At 42.8% G+C, this 20753-nt stretch overlaps 1 pseudogene; it reads right to left on the bottom strand.

Moving 5' to 3' along the window:
• Positions 1-18488: 18488 nt before the first annotated feature.
• LOC119532713 lies at positions 18489-19273 on the bottom strand (annotated as a pseudogene).
• Positions 19274-20753: the final 1480 nt, after the last annotated feature.

Here is a 20753-nt window from a genome sequence, read left to right as displayed (position 1 = left end):
CATCACCACCACCCAAGTCACAGCCAAAATCGTCTCTCACCTCCATTATGCAACAGCTTCCTACCTATCTCCCTGCCTTCTCTCTTGCTCCTCCCCAGCCCAGCAGCCAGAGTGTTGATCTTCCTACAGGAGAAAGCCCATCACATGCCTTTTCACAACCGTCAGAGAATCCATTCTGGCCACGGTCTTCAAGGTGACATGGGTCCTGCCCAGCCATGCAACCATGCAGCACACACACTTCTGCAGACATCCCAGACTTTTCCCAGTGTCTCGAGAATGCCAAGCTATCTCCTCTCTTGGGCCCTCTCTCTGGAATGGTTCTCCTCCTGACCTCAGCCACCCCTTCTCTCCCTTTAGGGCCCAGTGTAAATTCCACCTCTTCCAAAAGCCCCCCTCCCCCCAAAACCACTCACCTGCACACCACTGTTTTATGGGCTTCACTTGCTCCTGTGAAATAAATTCTCCTATTCAGTTGTTTTTTATTGTCCAGAATGTAAGCCCAAGAAAGCAGAGATCTTTTCCTGTCTTATTCATTGCTGTATTCCCTTGCCTTGCAGAAAGTGGAAAAAATATTTGTGGAATGAAAGAATGCATAGTCACCTCTTTGGATCACTTTTTCTGGAGAAGCTGTGCCTTGTTTTTTTTTTTTTAATTCAGTTTTATTGCAATATATTCACATACCATACAATCATCCATGGTGTACAACCAACTGTTCACAATATCTTCATATAGTTGTGCATTCATCACCTCAATGTATTTTTGAACATTTTCCTTACACCAGAAATAATAATAAAAAATAAAAGTAAAAAGGAACTCCCAAATCATTCCCCCCATTCCACCCTATTTTTCATTCAGTTTTTGTCCCCATTTTTCTACTCCTCCATCCATACACTGGATAAAGGGAGTGCGATCCACAAGGTTTTCACAATCACACTGTCACCCCTTGTAAGCTACATTGTTATACAATCATCTTCAAGAGTCAAGTGTGCCTTGATTTTAAGGAGCTGCCATACCAGCATCACTTGCAGGAAGGAGAGTTGGATGTGGAGAATATTTGATAGGATGTCTCTTAAGGCTTTTGGTTGCTACAGTATTGAATATCTCCTCTTTTACCATCAAGGTAAGTGACAGAAAGATCGGGGGAGGTTAAAACAGCAGAGAAACAACCCCTTTGAGGAATGGAAACTGTTAGAGCCAAGGTCCCAGCCAAAAGATAACTTGGATCCTTAATGCTTTGAGACAATTAAGGGAGCAAAGGAAAAAGTGCCTACATAATTCTCCTTTCTAAAATAGCAGTCTCAGGCTTCATATTATTGATGGTATTAGCAACTAATTAAGAAATCTTGACATCACTCAAGAATGATATAATTGAATGGAGTCTGAGAGAGAACTTTCAATATCTATAATAAGCCTAAAGTCAAGTCCTAAGAGGGTGTTCCTGAAGAGTCTTCCTGAGATAAACCAGGGATGTTCAGACCGATATGTCATCAAAGCATTCGATGGGGTTGCATTGCCATTAAAAAGAATCATAGTCTGCATTTACATGTGGAATCACTGACAGCCATAAGGTACAGTTAGAGGATCAAGCAAGGGTGGGCCACCCTTTGGGTTTGCAAAAAACACACTTTGGAGAAAAAATCATTATTCAAGAAATGGTTATTATAGTGTCTCAGTAGTAGTGGGACACTTTCTGTGGGAAAACAAGAGGATGGTCTTGAAAAGCAACATATTCTGTTTAGAGGGCTGTTGGTATTTGGGACATAACCAAAATCTGAGCTCTGTCTAGATAATCACTGAAGAACAAAATTAAATATCTATCAAGCTAGTTATTAAATACCAACAAACTCAGTGGTTGTCTACCATTTTCTGGCTTAACATACTTGATGAATGTAACCTGTTCCCAATTCTAATAAGTTGGCTTTCTATCAGGGGAGGCTGGTGATGGGAAGGAAGCACAACCCATGAGGCAGGTGTAGAACGGTTGTGTACTTTGAAAAAGCCCCCTGAATGATTCTAGTATCTTCTCCTGAGGGTCATGACCCCATCCTTCTTTCCCACCAGACAATCACTGCACTACTTACTCATTTTATTGAATTTACAATTTAAAACATGGATCTGACAAAAAGCAAATCAGTGATTCCCTGGAGTCAGGGTTAGGAGCAGGACTTGACTGAAAATGGGCACAGGGGAACATTGTGGGATGGTGAAGCATTCCAAAACTCGATAATAGTGAGGGTTACACAACTATATAAATTGACCAAACACATCAAATTGTACATTAAAAATGGATTAATTTTATAGTATGTAAATTATACCTTGACAAAGATATGAAAGAAATGGATCAACCCAATCTGTGTGCATAGATATAATGTAGGAACAAATCCAAACCCAAGCTCATCTTCTCCACCAAACTTCTCTAGCATTCCCAGTCATCTCAGTGAATAGTGTCCTCTCCACCCAGGTGCTTGGGTGCCTGCCATTTTGGGTCACTAGTCTCTCACCCCTACAACCAGTTGGTCTCCATACCTGACCAGTTCTACCTCTTCAGTATTGCTTGAATCTGTCCATCTCCCCCCAACCCTGATGCCACTACCTGGTTCAGGCTGTCACTGTTGCTCTTTCAATGTTGTGCTTGCCTCCTAAGGATGCCCCTTCCCTCCTTCCAGTACATTCCACCCCCCCTTTTCCCAAGCATGAAATTCTTCAATTGCTCCCTATGGCCCTCAGGGAAAAAAAAAAAAACTCAGCAACTCAGCAGGGCACAGCTTACAAGACCTCCCATGACCTAGAATCTGTTTATTTCTCTGGCCCTATCTCTTGGCAACCAAACTCTAAGTCAAATTGACCTACTTATCTTATCTATTTCCTGAAACGAGATAAGCTGTCCTTCTCTCCTTTGCTCACACAGTCATCTCTCCACCCACAATCACCATTATGTCAGAGACAGCTGGTTGTTATCCAATATTCCCCCTTCTTCCTTAGTAACCACCCTGACTTCTACCTGAGCATGTTGTCATGCAGTTAAAAGATCTCATTTTCCAGCATCCCTTGCAGCTATGTTGGCAACAAAATCTGGTCAAGGAGAAAAGTAGAGCATATCAGAGAAAAAGGCCATTCTCTCTTCTACCTTCCTCCTGTCTGGAATGAGCTTGCCATGGCTGGAGCTCCTGCAGCCATCATAGACCAAGGTGACCTGAGAGAATAGAAGCCCTGTATGGCAGTGCAATAAGATAGAGGGGGCTTGACACTATAGAGCCTCCATATCAACTCTGGACTTTATTTTTGTGAGAGAGAAGTTAACTTCTATCTCCTATCAGCCTCTATTTTGGAAGGTCACTGCTATTTGCAGACAAACAACATCTTAACTTGTGTAAAGAGTGCTTTCAAACACAAGTTTAACTGACTGACTCACTTTTCCGTCTATCTAAGTCCTATTTTACCCGTAACACTTAGCTGAGGAGCCACCTACTCCGGGAAACCATCCTGGCCTCGAATGTGAGTCAGATGCCCCTCCTCTGACTTCCATCGTAGCCCATGGCACTTCTTCCCGTCATGCTGTTGCTATAGATTAGATCAGCTCATGTTTTGCCTCCAAGACCAAATTCCACGGAAGGAAGGGACCTCCTCTCATTCCCTTACATGTCCTGGACCTGGCATTGGGCGTGGCTCTCAACACGTTTGCTGAATAAGAAAATGTGTTTTAACACCCAAGTGATTAACCTAAGAGGATCAATCATATCACAATTTTGAAAGGGAACCAGGTGAACACTCATTCCAGTTTTATATCAACTGCTCCTCTCCAAATGTATCTGTGAACAATAGGTCTGGACATAATGCATACACCAATAACTGTCACAGAAAAAAATCAAAACTTCACTTCCAATATCAAGAAATGGGAGCTGGACTCTTGAATTTGTAAAAGGTTGACTAAATCAGAAGCTTTCCAACAAAGACATGCTTAAAAGTTACTGACCCAGTTAGAAAATAACAGGAGGACAAAAGAAGAAAATAACTCACCACTCTAGGACAACTTGAGTAAATTCAGAATAAATGTACAGACTGGTTAAATTGATTTAAAATAGATTCCTGTCTGGTGTGATTGTGAAAACCTTGGGGCTCACACTCCCTTTAATCAGTGTATGGATGGATGAGTAGAAAAATGGGGACAAAAACTAAATAAAAAATAGGGTGGGATGAAGGGGATGATTTGGGTGTTCTTTTTTACTTTTATCTTTTATTCTTATTTTTGTTCTTTTTGGTGTAAGGAAAATGTTCAAAAATTAATTGGGGTGATGAATGCACAACAACATAATGGTGCTGTGAACAGTTGATTGTACACCATGGATGATTGTATGGTATGTGAATATACCTCGTTGAAACTTGTTTTAGTTTGCTAATGCTGCGGAATGCAAAACACCAGAGATGGATTGGCTTTTATAGAAAGGGGGTTTATTTGGCTATACAGTTACAGTCATAAGGCCATAAAGTGTCCAAGGTAACACATCAGTAATCAAGTACCTTCACTGGAGGATGGCCAATGGCGTCCAGAAAACCTCTGTTAGCTGGGAAGGCACATGGCTGGCGTCTGCTCCAAAGTTCTGGTTTCAAAATGGCTTTCTCCCGGGATGTTCCTCTCTAGCAAGCTTGCTCTTCTTCAAAACGTCACTCACAGCTGCCCTCCGTTTCCTCTCCTTGAGCCAGCTCATTTATATGGCTCCACTGATCAAGGCCCACCCCGAATGGGTGGGGCCACACCTCCATGGGAGTATCCCACCAGAGTCACCTCCCACAGCTGGGTGGGGCACATCTCCATGCAAACAACCTAATCCAAACATTCCAACTTAATCCCCACTATTCTGTCTGCCCCACAAGATTGCACCAAAGAATATGGCTTTTTCTGGGGGACATAATACATTCAAACCGGCACAAAACTGAAATTTAAAAAATAGATTCCTATCTAGTTACAGATGCCACTTACCTGGGGACACGTCAGGCACACACATCTCAGAATGCCAGACTGGATTTTAAAGCCAGGCTTGCGATTTTATAATCCAACAAGCTATGGGAACCAAAGTGGAAATTAAAGATCTTAAAGGCCAAGAGAATGTAAGACTTGGGGGAGGAGGAGATTAAAAAGAAGAGCAATTATGGAATAAAGCCAAAGGCTAAATCAGATTTAAGGGGAAAAGGCACAGATCCTGGGAATTGAAATCAATAGCTTAAAACTTGTTCCGGGCACCTTTAGGACAACTGAAAAGCCACCGACATCACGGTGGTAATGACAAAGAAAGTGATCTCATTTGGAAGTGCCTGTTGATACACGGATCACACAGGAAAGAAGTGTTTCTTCCATACAGAATTTCAGCATCAAACGTCAAGAACCTGAGTGAATGCCTTGCACGTGAGCCGAAGTTGTGATATTCTAATGCGTCTAAACCCTGATGAAATTGGTAAGGCATCCCACTCGGGAACTGAACCCCAGGGAGGCTATTAGCAATTTAGCTTCTCATTTCATGTGGGAATGTGAATGTCACGTCCCCAAGAGGCCTGCAGATCGGAGACTGGATGGGGCTCTGTGCCACGGTGGGTTAAGTAGTTGCAGCCTACCCACCCAGATTATTTGACTTCGCTTCCTCCCACCACCCTCTTACCCTCCCTGACTCTCCAGGCAGCAAGGGTCTCTCAGAGGACTTGACGAGAGAGGTTACAAAAGTGTGACAAGCAGCCACGTTTGCTGAAATACGGGGGAAGCAGTTTAGGCACTAATACAACTCTTTCATGGGCTCGCAGTGGGTAATAAGCTCCAGACTGATGTTTCAAAGACCCTTAGTTCTAGCGTATTTCTCGGGGGTGGTGCAGTGTGTGTATGGGGGGTGGGGAGGAATGACAGCAGAAGGAGTAACTTACCTAACAGCTGCCCCTGTTCCCCAACAATGGAAAACTTCAGTTTTAAGAAGTGAGGAGAGAATGAGTCAGTTCAGGGTATGTATTTTGCAAAAGCTCTTAAGTGGCACCTTGAATCCTGTTAGCTACAGGGCTGTGCTTATTACTTCAATCAGGCTCATAAACAGCCAGGCTTCACCTATTTGGACTAATTAGGAGAAAATCCATTAGAATCTGTGAAAAGCTTGAAACCTAAGTGCCATAGGGATATATATTTAAAGCAACATTCCCTTACACAAATGCTGTCTGGGGCAGTGAAAAAATAACTTTGGATTAGAACCCAGGGCTCCTGAGTTCAAGTCCTAGCTCATCTGCTAGGTCACTAACACCATGACTTTGACCCGCTAATAATAATAACAATAATTTGACACATATGCAAGCTAGTTCGAATTAAGTGGCTTTCATACATTACATACACACACACATATATATATATATACATATATACATATATATATAAATTTTTTCACAATATTGCAGCAAAATAGACTTTGGTCCCATTTCACAGATTAGGAAACTGAGAAAAAAATTAAGATTACACGCAACTAAACAGTGGTGGAGCTGGGGTTTGAACCTACACAGGGAGGTACACCTGCTCCCACAGATGCCGGCCTTCCCAGCTCACCACACAAATCCACCCAGCTTGCAGTCAACCCTGCTGACCTTCGTTACTCACCTGTTAGATGAGGTTTTGGTCTGGCCAGTCTCTGAAGTCATCTCCTGCTATAAAACGCTTGATTTCCAAGTACCTGGAGCGAGCCAACATTGCCCGCTAATTTGCCGTGCTCATGAAGACTTGTTTCATCAAGCACAGCCAAGAATGTTGTAATTTATAAAGAACATGTTTGTTGTTTGTAAATGCCAGAGAATCATGGAGAGGAGGTTGGTCTTTCTGACATCTTGTTCACACTATTAATTTGTTTAGCAAACCTTTTTAAACCGAAGAAAAGTAGATAAACTTCAGCCCCACCCCTGTCTAGAATAGTGGTTCAGTAGCACCAGCATTCACTTGGTAACTTGTTAGAAATGCAAATTCCTGGACCACTCCAGACCTATTGGACAGACAGATCTCTGGCGGTGGGGTCTGGCACTCTGGTTTTAACAAGCCCTCCTGGGAGCTCCTGATGAACCCTCAAGTTTGAGGGCCACTGATCCAGGATCACTAACTCTCAGCTATGGACACCTGAGTTCATGAGATGTTTCCTAAATGTTAATTTGGAGCCAGAGCTGGTAGACCGGCACACTTTAGTTTAATAAGTAAACACTATTTGCAAACAACAATGCATCTCTGGGTGCCATCTCCTATGCAGGGGAGGAATGGAAAGAAAGGGAAATTCTGGTCGACTTGGGAAGGCTGGAGGGTGGGACCTGGGCAGCGAGGGGATGGGGGAGGCAAGCAGAGCTGGAATGTGGGGGTGAGGGGAGGAAGGAGAGGAGTGGAGCGGGAGGAAGCAGCCCAGTCTCACCGCCCCGTCTGGTGGCAAACATCACCCAGGGCCCCAGGCCGCAGGAGCCAGAGCCAATTCCAAGTTTCTATCGTAGAATAAGTCTCTCGCTCCTCCCCCCACCCCCGCGTCTGCCCCATCCCAGACGGCTCTGGGATTCGGGAGGAATCACTCCCTGCAATCCTGGGTTGTTCCAGGATGGAGGACGCCTTTTCTGGGTTTGCAAACTTCGGGCCGGTTCCCTGCGTGAGAAACTTCTCGCGTCCGGCTTTGGTGTTCTGGAAGCCTCTGGGGCCTCCCCGCCCTACGGTGGGTGGGAGCAGGGCCCCGAGTCCCGCCCCGCTAGGACTGAGTGACGCCCTGAATCGCTAAGCAGGGGGGAGGCGGAGGGGAGGGGGAGGGGGAGGGGAGGGGAGGGGGGAGGGGGAGAAGGCGCGGGGTGGGCGGAGCGGCCGGGGCTGGGGGCGGAGCCAGTCCCGCCCCCGTGAGCGGTCAGCTGACCGCGCTCTCGGTTTGCACCCGCTCATTTACTGTAACGCTGACGGCTTCCCATCACAATCATCTATTAGTCACCCCCGAGTGACATGTGATAGGAGCAACAGCTCAATCCGAGGAAACGGCAGCGGGGATGATGATGGAGGGAGTAAGGGAGGCTCGGGCCGCCCCTGATTTTTGCTGGAATTGGGAATTCATGCTGAGTCAGGGAAACCTGCGAAAAATGCCAGGGAGACCAGGTCAGTCTTCTGGAGATAGATTCCTCAGGGCCAGGAGTGGAGAGTCCAGGAGAAACCGTTGCTTAGGGTGCCCGCAGGCCGCAGACCACTGAAGCCATGCTCCGGAGTAGAGGACTGTCTGCCTTGACGTTGCTGGGGGTTTCAAGTAGAGTAGGATGGCGACGTCCTTTGCCCTTAGCGACCTCTCTGGTCCAGAGCGTGGAGCAGGGACCACCGCCAGCATCGCCTGGAGTGGGTTAGAACTGCAGAAGCTCCGGCCCCAGGCAAGCCTCCCGGACAACACGGCCAGGGGCATTCCTGATCTAGAGAACACATGCTCCCTGCATGCTGCGTGATGAAGCCGGGCACGCGCTGGAATGGACACCTACTTACTCCTCTGGAGTCTGCGGGAATGCAGTCATGAGCTTTGACCTTTCGTAAATTCAACAGATACATTTGAAGGAGTTGTCAGCCAGCCCAGCCAACCCAGAGCTGAATTTCACCCACTTGGTTACACTTTGGCTGTGCCCTGCTTTGCAGACTTGCTCTCCAGCTCACACACAATTTATTTATAAAAAAGGGAGGGAGGGGAAAGAAAGAAGAGATGGGAGGGAGGGAGGAAGGGAAAGAAGGAAGGAAGGAAAAGAAAGAAGGAAGAAAGAAAAGAAAAAATGGGAAGGAAGAAGGAAGGAGAGAAGGAAGGGAGGAAAGAAAGAGAAAAGAGAAAGAAAAGACGGAAGGGAGGAAGGAAGGGAAAGAAGGAAAGAAAGAAAGAGAGAAACAAAGGAAAGGAGAGAGGAAAAGTGGGAGGGAGGAAGAGGAAAAAGGAAAGAATAAAAAAGGAAGGAAGGAAAAATGGAAGGAAAGAAAAAAGGAAGGAAAGAAAGAAAAAGGTAGATGGGAGGGAGGGAGGGAGGGAAGAAGGAAAAACAGCTAAAAGGAAAAAAAAGTCCACTTGTCTTTCATTGGAAACAGTTAACTTCACAAGCAAATTCCTCACATAAAAGAAAAACAAATGAGGTAGGGTGGTAGGCTTTTGAAAGGAGAGAGTTGAGGAAGTGGTGAGCTGGCTTTATTTACCTGTAGGGCCTTGTTAAGACACATTTACCTTGAGATAAAAGGTTTTCTTTTGAGACAATCCCAAAATGACTTGGCTTGATTCAATTAAGCCAGGCCTAATGAAAGAGAATTCCAGCTTGGAGATATGCATCGCCTCACCAGGTGAGTTGTAAATACATTCTGACCAGGTTTAAGAGGAAAGCTCTTGAAAATTTAATCTATTTTAAAAATGCATATCCTTGCCACAAATTGCTTTGAAGAAGATCGCTGTGCTGATTGCATGCTGAGATAATTATTCCGTATCACCACTTAGGGAACAAGATTTTTTTTTTTTTTTTTTTTTTTAAGACTACAGTGTCAGTCTTTGTTAATGACTTGGGAGGAGAAGGAGAGAATCTGATACAACTGAAGTGAGTCTTATTCTCCAGCTTCCTATCCATGAACTCCCTTTCAGACTCAGGCTGTGGGAAGCTGGTCTTGTCTTGCTTGATGAGCTTTGAACCCCTCTGAGTAACCTCTGCTCACCTGTCCAATTCCTAGGCCCCACATGAAAGTGAGAAGCTATTGGGTACTGTAGGAGAACATGAAACCAGAGATTTGATCCTCTTGGCTTGTGGCCCTGAGCAGTCTCCCTGCTTGTGCTGGGCCCACTTTCCTCCCTGAAGGAGTAACTCTCTGCGTGAGCTCCGTAAGGCCTAGCTGTCCATCCCCAGAGAGAGAGAGAGAGTGGGCTGAGGAGTCCCATGGGTGAATGAAGCAACGCTAGTGCATGGATGGGTGGTTATGAGGGGACAGCTCAGCCCACCTTCCATCATGGGTAATATGTTGTACTTACAGAGGTGCTGCCCCCTCCACATGATGTGCGTGGCAGGCATGGCTGATTTCGTACAGCACTCTGGGCTACTGAATCCTTCTTAGTTCAGCATTACTAGTTCGTTCGTTCATTCATTCACTAACTTAATAAATACTTACTAAGAATCTACCAAGTGCCAGGCACTGATCTGATAGAGAAAGATGATATAAATAGATAGATAGCAAAAGCAATGCTGTATGCTATGAAATAAATGAAACAGAGCAAGGGTTAGTGGTTGGGCAAGGTAACTTCTGATATGGAAGTTAAGAAAGGTCTCTTTGAGGAGGTAAAATGAAAAAGGGTTATTTCAAGAGCCAGGGGGAAGGCATTCCAGGCCAAAGAACAGCAGGTACCAAGGCCCTGAGGCAGGAAGGGGCTTAAGCAAGGTCTTGGATCTGGCCCAGGAATAAACCCAAGGAACCATCCTGAAAGCAGGCCCTTGGCATCTGAGTGAAGTTGTACTTGGATGGCAATTTATGGGCAACTCTAATTTTTAATGGTAGGTGCATGAGGAAGCAACATAGTATAATGACTAAGAGTTAGACTAACTGGATTCAGATTCTAACTCCTCTTACTGATTTTGTGACTTTGGTCAAATTACTTTATATACTCTATGTCTCAGTTTCACTGTAGTGATAAAGGGAGATAAACTGACCATTGCATAGGGGAAAAGACAGTTCATTGTAGGGTTTAAGTCACCAAACAATTAATTCACCAAGTTTAGCAATTTACCAAAACCTTGTATTAAAGAATATTTTTTGTGACTTTTTGTAATGAATATGAATATTCTTCAAAATTATGTATCCTTATTATATATTCAGTTCACATTCAAAATATTTAGGGATATATTCAGGATATATGCAGCTCACTAATATAAGCTAGATGAATATTACTATTTAATTTAGTCAAATAGAGGAGAGGTGTTAGAAAATAACCCCTTCTCTACATGACCTAATTATTTTCAGCAATAATTATAAAATGAAACAAATAACAAAAATGGCCAAAGAAGAAGCACAAACACTGAAAATTTTCCTTTATTGAATATTTTTTGTGTAATCTTGCTAGTAAAAAAAGAGTTTAAAAAAATTTTTTTTTACTGTGCAAAAAGGGGAAAAACAAATCTAATTATTCAATAGTTCTTACATCTGCTTAGTATTAAGCTTGGTTCCTTTGGTTACAGTCTGATATAATACTATTTTATGTAAATAATTGTTCAGTAACTAGGAAGCAACTTTTACTAAAGCCCAAATGTCTGCATTTCGGGCAACTACCAAATCATACCACTGTTGCAACAATTTATTTTCTTGATGTAGTCTTTAGTTTAAAACAATTAACAATTAGAAACCAGGACTACTCTTCAGTTTCAAATTCTGTGAAACAGTTCACTTATGAATTAAAATTTGTACTCACCAAATGAAAACATCATACCTGGCAATTCTTGCTGCTTTTCACTGTTTAAAATTTAAAAACACAAATAAAAACTCAAGTGGTCACAGAGAATGAATGACAGAATTGAAGTTACCCAAGTTCTGTTTTGTCTGTGCAATCTGAGTGCCAATAGCATTTTCTCTGAATCTACAGTTTAAAGGCAGGCAAATATAGTGGCACAGGGCTGGCAACGCTAGCTGAGCTGTTATGAACCACGACAGTGACAAGCGCTCTCAAAAGGAACCCAGGTAACTGAGTTTGTCTGTGGGGGACTGCTGGCTGTAATTGGGAATTCTGTGGAATACAGTGTTTATTAAAGAATGTGCTCTCTCTCTCTTTCTCACACACACACATACACACACACACACACACACTCACACACATTGCTTAAACTCAACAGTAACTCCAGCAATTGTTTAAAACATACACCAAAAAAATAAAATTAAATTAAATTTAAAAAAATTCCTCCACCCCCTGCCCCAGAGAGGTGTGTTTTATCACTGGTTTTATTTAGAACTTCCAGGCACAGCACAGTAAAGACATCAACTTTGAGTCGGTTTTATCTTAGCTTTTAAATTCCCCGCAGATGGTGTTCTATCCCAGCCACAGCGCCCGCAGTACAGCAGTGCATTTCATATCCAGGGACACAGTGGCTCTTTACGACTGTGAAACAGGGTCCTCTGCAGTAGTGGGGTGTCCAACCATATCTAGGAAGACTTGCTTCAAGAGAGGATCTTTTTTTTTTTTTAATTCAACATAAGTCTTTTATTCATTCAAAAATCAATCATTGGGAGAGGCAGGGCAAGATGACGGCATAGAGAGGAGTGGAAGCTAAGTAGTCCCCCAGAACAACTACAAAAAACCAGAACCTACTAGTAAATAATCCAGAATAACTGCGGGGGGACAAACGAGATCATCCACTCATCATACACCAACCTGAATTGGGAGGAATGCCTGAAAACACAGTATAAAATCTGTAAGTAAAACCTGCGGATCCAAGTCGTGAGACCCCCTCCCCCATAGCCTGAGCTGCAAAGCCTCGTGGTGCCAGAGAGAAGCTCTCTCCCAGCAAGCGAATATAGTTCAGCTGAGCTCCAACTGGGGTTTTAAGTAGCGAGTGTGAACTGCTCACTACAGGTACGCATCCCCCAAAAATAGAGGCTTTGGGTGACGACTGACCTTGGAGAGCCAGAGGGTCGCCTTGGACTGGGTCTGAAGGGGACTATCTGTTTCTTTTTTGGCTCAGTGGAGAAAGCCCCAGTCATTTTCAGTTTCCAGGGCTGTGACTTGGGGAAGGGTGGAGACAGCACAAGCAGAGACCAAGACCATTGAAATGCTAATGACCTCCACCTGGGGGCTCTGTCTTCTCTAGGAGGAAAGGGGTGGGGCCCTTTCCATTCAGAACCAGACCCCAGAGCCTGGGGGAACACGGCCATACCTCCTCACACCAGTCATGAATTAAAGGCTAACAGGTGTCACCTGCTGGGCAGAAAAGCACAGTGACCCGAGGCATCAAAGAGTGGAGCAACTTTCTAAGACACACCTGCAGGGAAACCAGATACTGAATATTTCTTCCCTCTGGGACCTGAGCCTGTTCTGGTCTGGGAAAACCTGATTTGGATAACCAAGGAAACCATGCCTAGACAACAGAAAATTACAACCTACACTAAGAAAAACAAAGTTATGGCCCAGTCAAAGGAACAAACGTACACTTCAACTGAGATACAGAAATTTAAACAACTAATGCTAAATCAAATCAAAAAGTTTAGAGAAGATATTGCAAAAGAGATAGAGGCTGTAAAGGAATCACTGGGCATATATACGGCAGAAATCAAAAGTTCAAAAAAACAACTAGTAGAATCTATGGAAATGAAGGGCGCAACACAGGAGATGAAAGACACAATGGAAACATACAACAGCAGATCTCAAGAGGCAGAAGAAAACACTCAGAAACTGGAGAACAAAACACCCGAAAGCCTACATGCAAAGGAGCAGATTGAGAAAAGAATGAAAAAATATGAGCAACGTCTCCGGGAACTCAAGGATGAAACAAAGTACAATAATGTACATATCATTGGTGTCCCAGAAGGAGAAGAGAAGGGAAAGGGGGCAGAAGCAATAACAGAGGAAACGATTAATGAAAATTTCCCATCCCTTATGAAAGACATAAAATTACAGATCCAAGAAGCGCAGCGTACTCCAAACAGAAGAGATATGAATAGGCCTACGCCAAGACACTTAATAATCAGATTATCAAATGTCAAAGACAAAGAGAGAATCCTGAAAGCAGCAAGAGAAAAGCGATCCATTACATACAAAGGAAGCTTAATAAGACTATGTGCGGATCTCTCAACAGAAACCATGGAGGCAACAAGGAAGTGGTGTGATATATTTAAGATACTGAAAGAGAAAAAACCGCCAACCAAGAATCCTATATCCAGCAAAGCTGTCCTTCAAATATGAGGGAGAGCTCAAAATATTTTCTGACAAACAGACAATGAGAGACTTTGTGAACAAGACACCTGCCCTACAGGAAATACTAAAGGGAGCACTACAGGGTGATAGAAGACAGGAGTGTGTGGTTTGGAACACAATTTTGGGAGATGGTAGCACAACAATGTAAGTACACTGAACAAAGGTAACTATGAATACGGTTGAGAGAGGAAGGTGGGGAGCATGTGAGACACCACAAGAAAGGAGGAAAGATAAAGACTGGGACTGTGTAACTTGGTGAAATCTAGAGTATTCAGCAATTGTGATAAAATGTACAAATATGTTCTTTTATAAGGGAGAACAAGCAAATGTCAACCTTGCAAGGTGTTAAAAATGGGGAGGTACTGGGGGAGGGATGCAATCAGCATGAACTAGAGACTGTAACTAATAGAATCATTGTATTATGCTTCCTTTAATGTAACAAAGATGATATACCAAGGTAAATGCAGATAAGAGGGGGGGATAGGGGAGGCATGTTAGACACTTGACATTGGTGGTATTGTCTGATTCTTTATTCTACTTTGATTTAAGGTTATTTTTCCTTTTGCTGCTTCCTAGCTGTCATTTCTTTTTCCTCTTTCTTTTGCTTCTCTACCTTCTTTGACTCTCCCTCCTGCCTTGTGGAAGAAATGTAGATGTCCTTATACAGATAGTGGTGACGGTGGTGAACACATAAATGTATGACCATACAGAGAACCATCGATTATTTACTTGGGATGGAATGTATGGTGAGTGAACAAAACCATATTAAAAAAAAATGGGTTGATGACAAAACCTCGAGGGCAATATACTGAGTGAAATAAGCCAGACACATAAGGACAATTATTGCAGGGTCTCACTGATAGGAACTAATTATAATATGTAAACTCATATACATGAAATATAAGGTACCAAGATATAGGACGAGGCTTAAGAATGGGGAGTGGTTACTTAGTATGAGCAGAATGTTCAATTAGGATGAACTTAAATGTTTGGAAATGAACAGGGGTGTTGGTAGCAAGATGTGAGAATAACTAACAGCGCCGAGTGGTGTGTGAATGAGGTGGAAAGGGGAAGCTCAGGGTCATATATGTCACCAGAGGGAAGTTGGAGGTCAAAAGATGGAAATGTATAAAACTGAATCCTATGGTGGGCAATGTCCATGATCAACTGTACAAATACTATAAATTGCTTCCATGAACCAGAACAAATGTATGACAATACAATTAGAAGCTAATAATAGAGGGGCATATAGGGAAGAAATATATGCCTATTACAAACTATATACTACAGTTAGTAGCATTTCAACATTTTTTCTTAAACAGTAACAAATGTACTATACCAACACTATGAGTCAACAATTGAGGGGGGTTGGTTAGGGATAGGGGAGGATTAGAGTTTCCTTTTCTTTTTTTCTTTTTTCATCTTTCACTTTATTTCTTGTCTGGAGTAATGAAAAGTTTCTAAAAATTGAACAAAAATTAAGTGTGATGGATGCACAGCTGTATGAGGGTACCCAGGGGCAAGTGATTGTACACTTTGGATCTTTGGATAATTGTATGGTATCTGAACAATCTCAATAAAAATGAAAAAAAAATCAATCATTGGGTTTATTCTGCAGATATTTTTAAAAAGGGGGTGGGGAGTGGGCGAGGCTTCCCATCACAGTGCCCTTACACTAATTAACTTGCTAGCCAAGAGGGGGTCTTTTAAAAAATTATTGAATGTAATTCACATCACACAAAATTCACCTGTTTAAAGCGTACAACAGAGTGGTTTTTGGTATCGGTGTGGAATTGTGCAACCATCACCACCTTCAAATTTCAGAGCATTCTCCCCACCCCAAAAGGAAACCCTGTATCCCTTAGAATCAATTTCCATTCTGCACTTCCCTGGTGACCACTGACCCACCATCTGAGCTTTCCCCAGAGCTCTGTTGGTCTCTTGATCTGAGATCTCACTGAGGGGAAGAGCAGAGAATTGCATGCGCTGTGTTGGGGATTTGAATCATGTCGCCCACAAAAGAAACGTTCAAGTTGTAATCTGCGTTCCTGTTGGGTATGAACCCATTGGTAAATAGGACCTTTGAAGATGCTATTATTAGTTAAGGGTTGGACTCATTGGTGAATAGGATCTTTGAAGATCCTAGCTAGATGAGGCCAAATTGAATCTGGGTGGGCTTTAATTCGTAAGAATGCAGTCCTTATGAGGCAGAGGAAATTTGGATGTGGTCAGCCAATAGAAGCCAGAAGCCAGCGGAAATTAGAGGAGCAGACACAAGGAGAGAGTGCCATGCGACAGAAGCAGAGATGTACCTACAAGCTAAGGCACCCCAAGGCTTGCAGCCAGCCAGCACCAGAAACAGATGGCATCTAGAGGAGGAACATACAGGCAAGGAATTAGCAGGTGACCTATGTGGTCAGGTCACAGAGGACAAGAGGGAAGGGCTGGAGCTAGAGTACAGGGACATCCCGCAGGCCACGGGAATGACTTTGCTAAGTCATTCCTAAGAGCAAGGAGCCCTTTGGGTCTGACACAGAGCCTTCCACGCATGCTCAGAAAACGTGGTTAAATGAACAAATGAGTGAATACATCTTTCATGCCTTTTTAAAACGTCATAAGGGATTGCTTTATTCTAAACGTTCGCAACATAAAGGCATAAATATGAGCGACAGCTAGGTGTTCTCTGGAGTTATGCTGAGATCTTACTGTTCATTTTGTAGGAATCTGGTGTGGACTTTTATACTAAGCAAAGAGCTGAGCTAAACTTGCGAATCAGTTGTAGCTCATCTTCTCAGGAAGCTGAACTCCAAACTTGGAATTTCTTGTTGTGATTTGATGGAATGGACAGATGGCACTCAGACCGAGGATTTGTTGCTGGTGGAGATTTAGAGCCAGTTCTTTCTCATTTGGAGTTTCTTCTTACTGACTTTTCTCTTACTTTTTCGTTTGAAATTTAGTATATCCACTTGGTTCCCCTGGGAAGGCTTTGGACCTCCTCAGGTGGTCAGACCCAGAGAAAGCAATAGTTTCAGTCCCTCTCCTGTCCTTTTGTTAGTTTCTTGTGTATCCTTCCAGTGTTGATTTATGCAAATGCATGCCAATTTGAATATATAATCTTATTTTCCCTTTTTCTTGCACAAAAAGTAGCTTACTATGTACACAGTTCTGAAACTTGCTTTTCCCACTTCATATATGATGGACATTTTCCTCATTCCCAACACTATTCCATTGTTTAACCACTCTCCTCTTAATGGATACTTGAGTTGTTTCCATGTCTTTCCCATTACAGATAATGTTACAATGATGAATCTTGTTCATATATAATTTTGTCCATGTGCAGCTGTGGATAAATTCCCAGTGGTGGGATTGCTTGGGCAAAGGTAGCACATTAGTAATTTTGAAATACTTTTGATTACCAGATTGCCCTCCACAAGAACTGAACAAATTTGCACTTCTACCAGCTATGTTTCCCCACATTACCAAGAGAGTATGTTGTCAAACTTTAGGGATTTTTGAAAAGTGGTATCTCAGTGTAGCTTTAATTTGCATTTCCTTCATTAAACATCTTTCCTAAGCTTAAGAACCATTAGTATTTCTGTTTTGTGAGCTCTCTGTTTATATCCTTTGCCCTTTTTCCATTGGAAGGTTGGTCTTTCATCATCTCTATTTCTAGGAGCTCTTTATATGTTACAGAGGTATGAGTTGTAAATATTTTTCCCCATTCCTTATTTGTCTTTTGACATTGCTTATAGTGTTTTTTTTCCTCTCTGGCAGCTTTTTATTTTTATATAATCAAATTTAGGTATATTTAAAATCATAGGCAGTTCTTTTCCACTTCCACTTTCCAAAGGATTTTGTCCCTGTTTTCTTCTTACACTTTTATGATTTCATTTTTCACATCTGCATTTTTGATCCATTTAGAGCTTAACCTTATATACAGCATGAGATATGGAGCCAGCTACATATATTTTGGATGGTTATCCATTTGTTGCTAACACCATTAATTAGAAAGTTAACATTTACCTACACTGAATTGAGAGATCCCTTTTATGATTCTGAATTCCTATATGTCTCTTGGTCCACTTCTGGATTTTCTATGCTTCCATCGGTATGTCTGGATAATTGGCCATTTCCACACTATTTCAATTACTGAGACTTTGTAGTATGTTTTATTTGGAGTGCTAGTTCCTTCTTCATTGCCTTTCTTTTTCTCAGTTTTCCAGTCTATCTTGCCTGTTTGTTTTCCCTATATAAACATTAGAATCAGCTTGTCTGATGTCAGGGGAAAAGTGTGGAAATCTTCTTCAGATTTATATTAACCTCCCATTGGCTTTTTTTTTTTTTAAAGAGTTTTATCGAGTAACAATTTATTCACATTATTGAAAATCAAGGATTTATTCCTACAGTAGGGATGGTATAAAGCTAGCACTTCTAAGAACATTCAGATATCGAAGAAAGTTGCAAAGTACAGTATTGATTTAAAAACAAGCTATTGGTCTTATATGTATTAGCCCGGCACCATTACATTCTCTATTCAAACAACCCAAACTAACAAATCAAATGCATGCTGATTTATTTTTTGCTGATTTTGATGTTGAGTTTGTCCACAAAAATGTTGGATCTTCTTCCACTTTTAATGACTGGACTTTGGTGAGGTCTCTCCTTGATACCCATTTTGTCCACCGCTGGTGCTATGAAGACTTCCACCTTCTGCAGCAATTCTTCACTCTTATAGCCTTCTTTTAATTTCATGGGATCCTGAATTTTCATGGCCAACACTGTACATCTGAGGGTTTTCTAGACGGTGCCCTCGTCCCCCAGGTCTGTACTTCAAAATCTCATGTTGCCACTCATCATCAAAAGCATGAGCATCACTCATTCATATTGGTGAACTCTTGATTGATGTCTTCATCTCCAGTCCTACTGTTCTTTGACTTTTTAATGACATGAGCTCAGTCATGGATATGAAGATCAACAGCCATTTTTTCTAGTCCATGCTCAGAATCTCTCAGTGCTCTCCTGTTTCCCTTTATTCCTCCAGGAGCCATATGGGTTTGAGTTGAGGCCTGGAAAACCTTTGGTGGCTCATCTCCTACTTTGGAATAGGTCACAACAGAGGAAGAACAAAATGAATGTCCATTTGGATCCATTGAAAGCTGACCAAAGTTTCTTTGTAATTTCTGCATACTGTTTTGCATATTTAACATCATTTGATCCATTGCCTGAAAAGGGTTGACATCTGTACAAGTCAAAGAATCTTCACCACCATCACATCCCCTGTGATTATGAGCTCTTCCTCTGCCATCAGAGATGCTGAGCAAATCTCTTCCAAAAGACTCAGAAAAACTTATCATCATATGTTGTGTACTCTCTTGGTGTGCCATAAAAGAATCAGAGAAGAAGGGGTCATCCTCAAAGCTACGCTCAGCATCCTGAACACTCGGGCTTTGTCCCAGGTGGCGGCGTACTCAGGAGGATTGGAAAACGATGTAACTCTCCACGGCTGCAACCCAGACGCTGCCTCCCCGTTGGTGGCAGTGCTTCTCTTCCCATTGGCTTTTATTGATTCATTCACTCTTGGTTGCAGAGTTCATCTAGACATGCCAGTGAGTTTGCTCTGTTGGTCCCTATTTTTCCACCCAAACCCATTCCTTGAGCCAGGTCCACCCAAAGTCTCCCCCAACCCACCCATCCCCATATTGCCATATTCCAGGGCATCTGGGGCTGCAGAGCCTTTGGAGATAAGACATTGTTCCTGCTGGCCTCCTGTGCTCTCCATCACCCTCTCTCAGCATGGCCCCTGCTTCTCCAGCTCGTAGTTTGGGTTGATTAAACTGAACACGACAGGTGGCAGAAAGCAAGTGTGCGATTTGCAGACTTACCCATTCTAGAGACGGCACTTGCAGGCCGTGATCATTGAGGCCCAGGTCAGAGAGGAAATAGCAAGATGGTCAACAGCCTCTGTCCTTCCACCGGCCAGTTTCAGGAATGTTCATGCCCCTAGGAGAGCTTGGGACCTTCCCTCTGTTAGGGAGCCAGACCCAGGGAAAGAGAGTGAGAGAGGGGCCATGGGGGTCCCCTTCTTGGCTGCCATTAAAATTCATCTACTCCATAAGTTTCTGGCCTGCTGGGCCTGCCTCTCAGATAAAACAGGAGAGGCAGGAAAAAAGGCTCCCGGGAAGCTGGAATTGTGAATCCCAACATCCGCACTAACTCACCAGTCAGACTAGGGCAAAGATACTTGCCCTTTTCTTATCAGGGGAACAATCAAACACGTTTATAACATGATTTAAAAACCTTAAATGGCCAAGCATGTGAAAAGAAATTTATTATGTGATCTCTGTGGCAATATAAATCTTTTACGGCTGTGTTTGTTGAAGAACTACTCTTTTTCTCTCTTTAGATATTCCCTCAGCTCTCTTTGACAAGGTGACACTCCAGGGACGGTGGTACCTGAGGATCCAGACACAGAACACTTATCTGATTACAGACTTTCTCTGGTTTTTCTTTGATTTGTGGTGCATAGTCATTGGCTCAACAGCATATTTTCATAAACCCTTGCAGGGCAAAGTCTGGTTACCTTTACGACTCTATCTCCCCAAACTAGCCCAGTGCTAACCCTCAGGAACTTCCCTCAGATCCTTTTTTTTTTTGGCTGATCTGTTGGTGGCACTTGGGGTAGACCTTTTCTTGAATAAGGAAGAACCCATAAGCCATCCTGTTTAAGGGAGTCAGTGTGTTCTGATTGTTCAGAAATGTCTGCTCAGAAACATGTCCTGAGCCCACAGCTATAAATTAGATTATGTTCTGGCACTTTCTCAGATGTCTGTGACATCA

Source organism: Choloepus didactylus, chromosome 4 (assembly GCF_015220235.1).
Source record: "Choloepus didactylus isolate mChoDid1 chromosome 4, mChoDid1.pri, whole genome shotgun sequence".
NCBI lineage: Eukaryota > Metazoa > Chordata > Mammalia > Pilosa > Megalonychidae > Choloepus > Choloepus didactylus.
The sequence above is the reverse complement of the archived record's forward strand: the minus strand, read 5'-3'. Positions and strand labels throughout refer to the sequence as shown.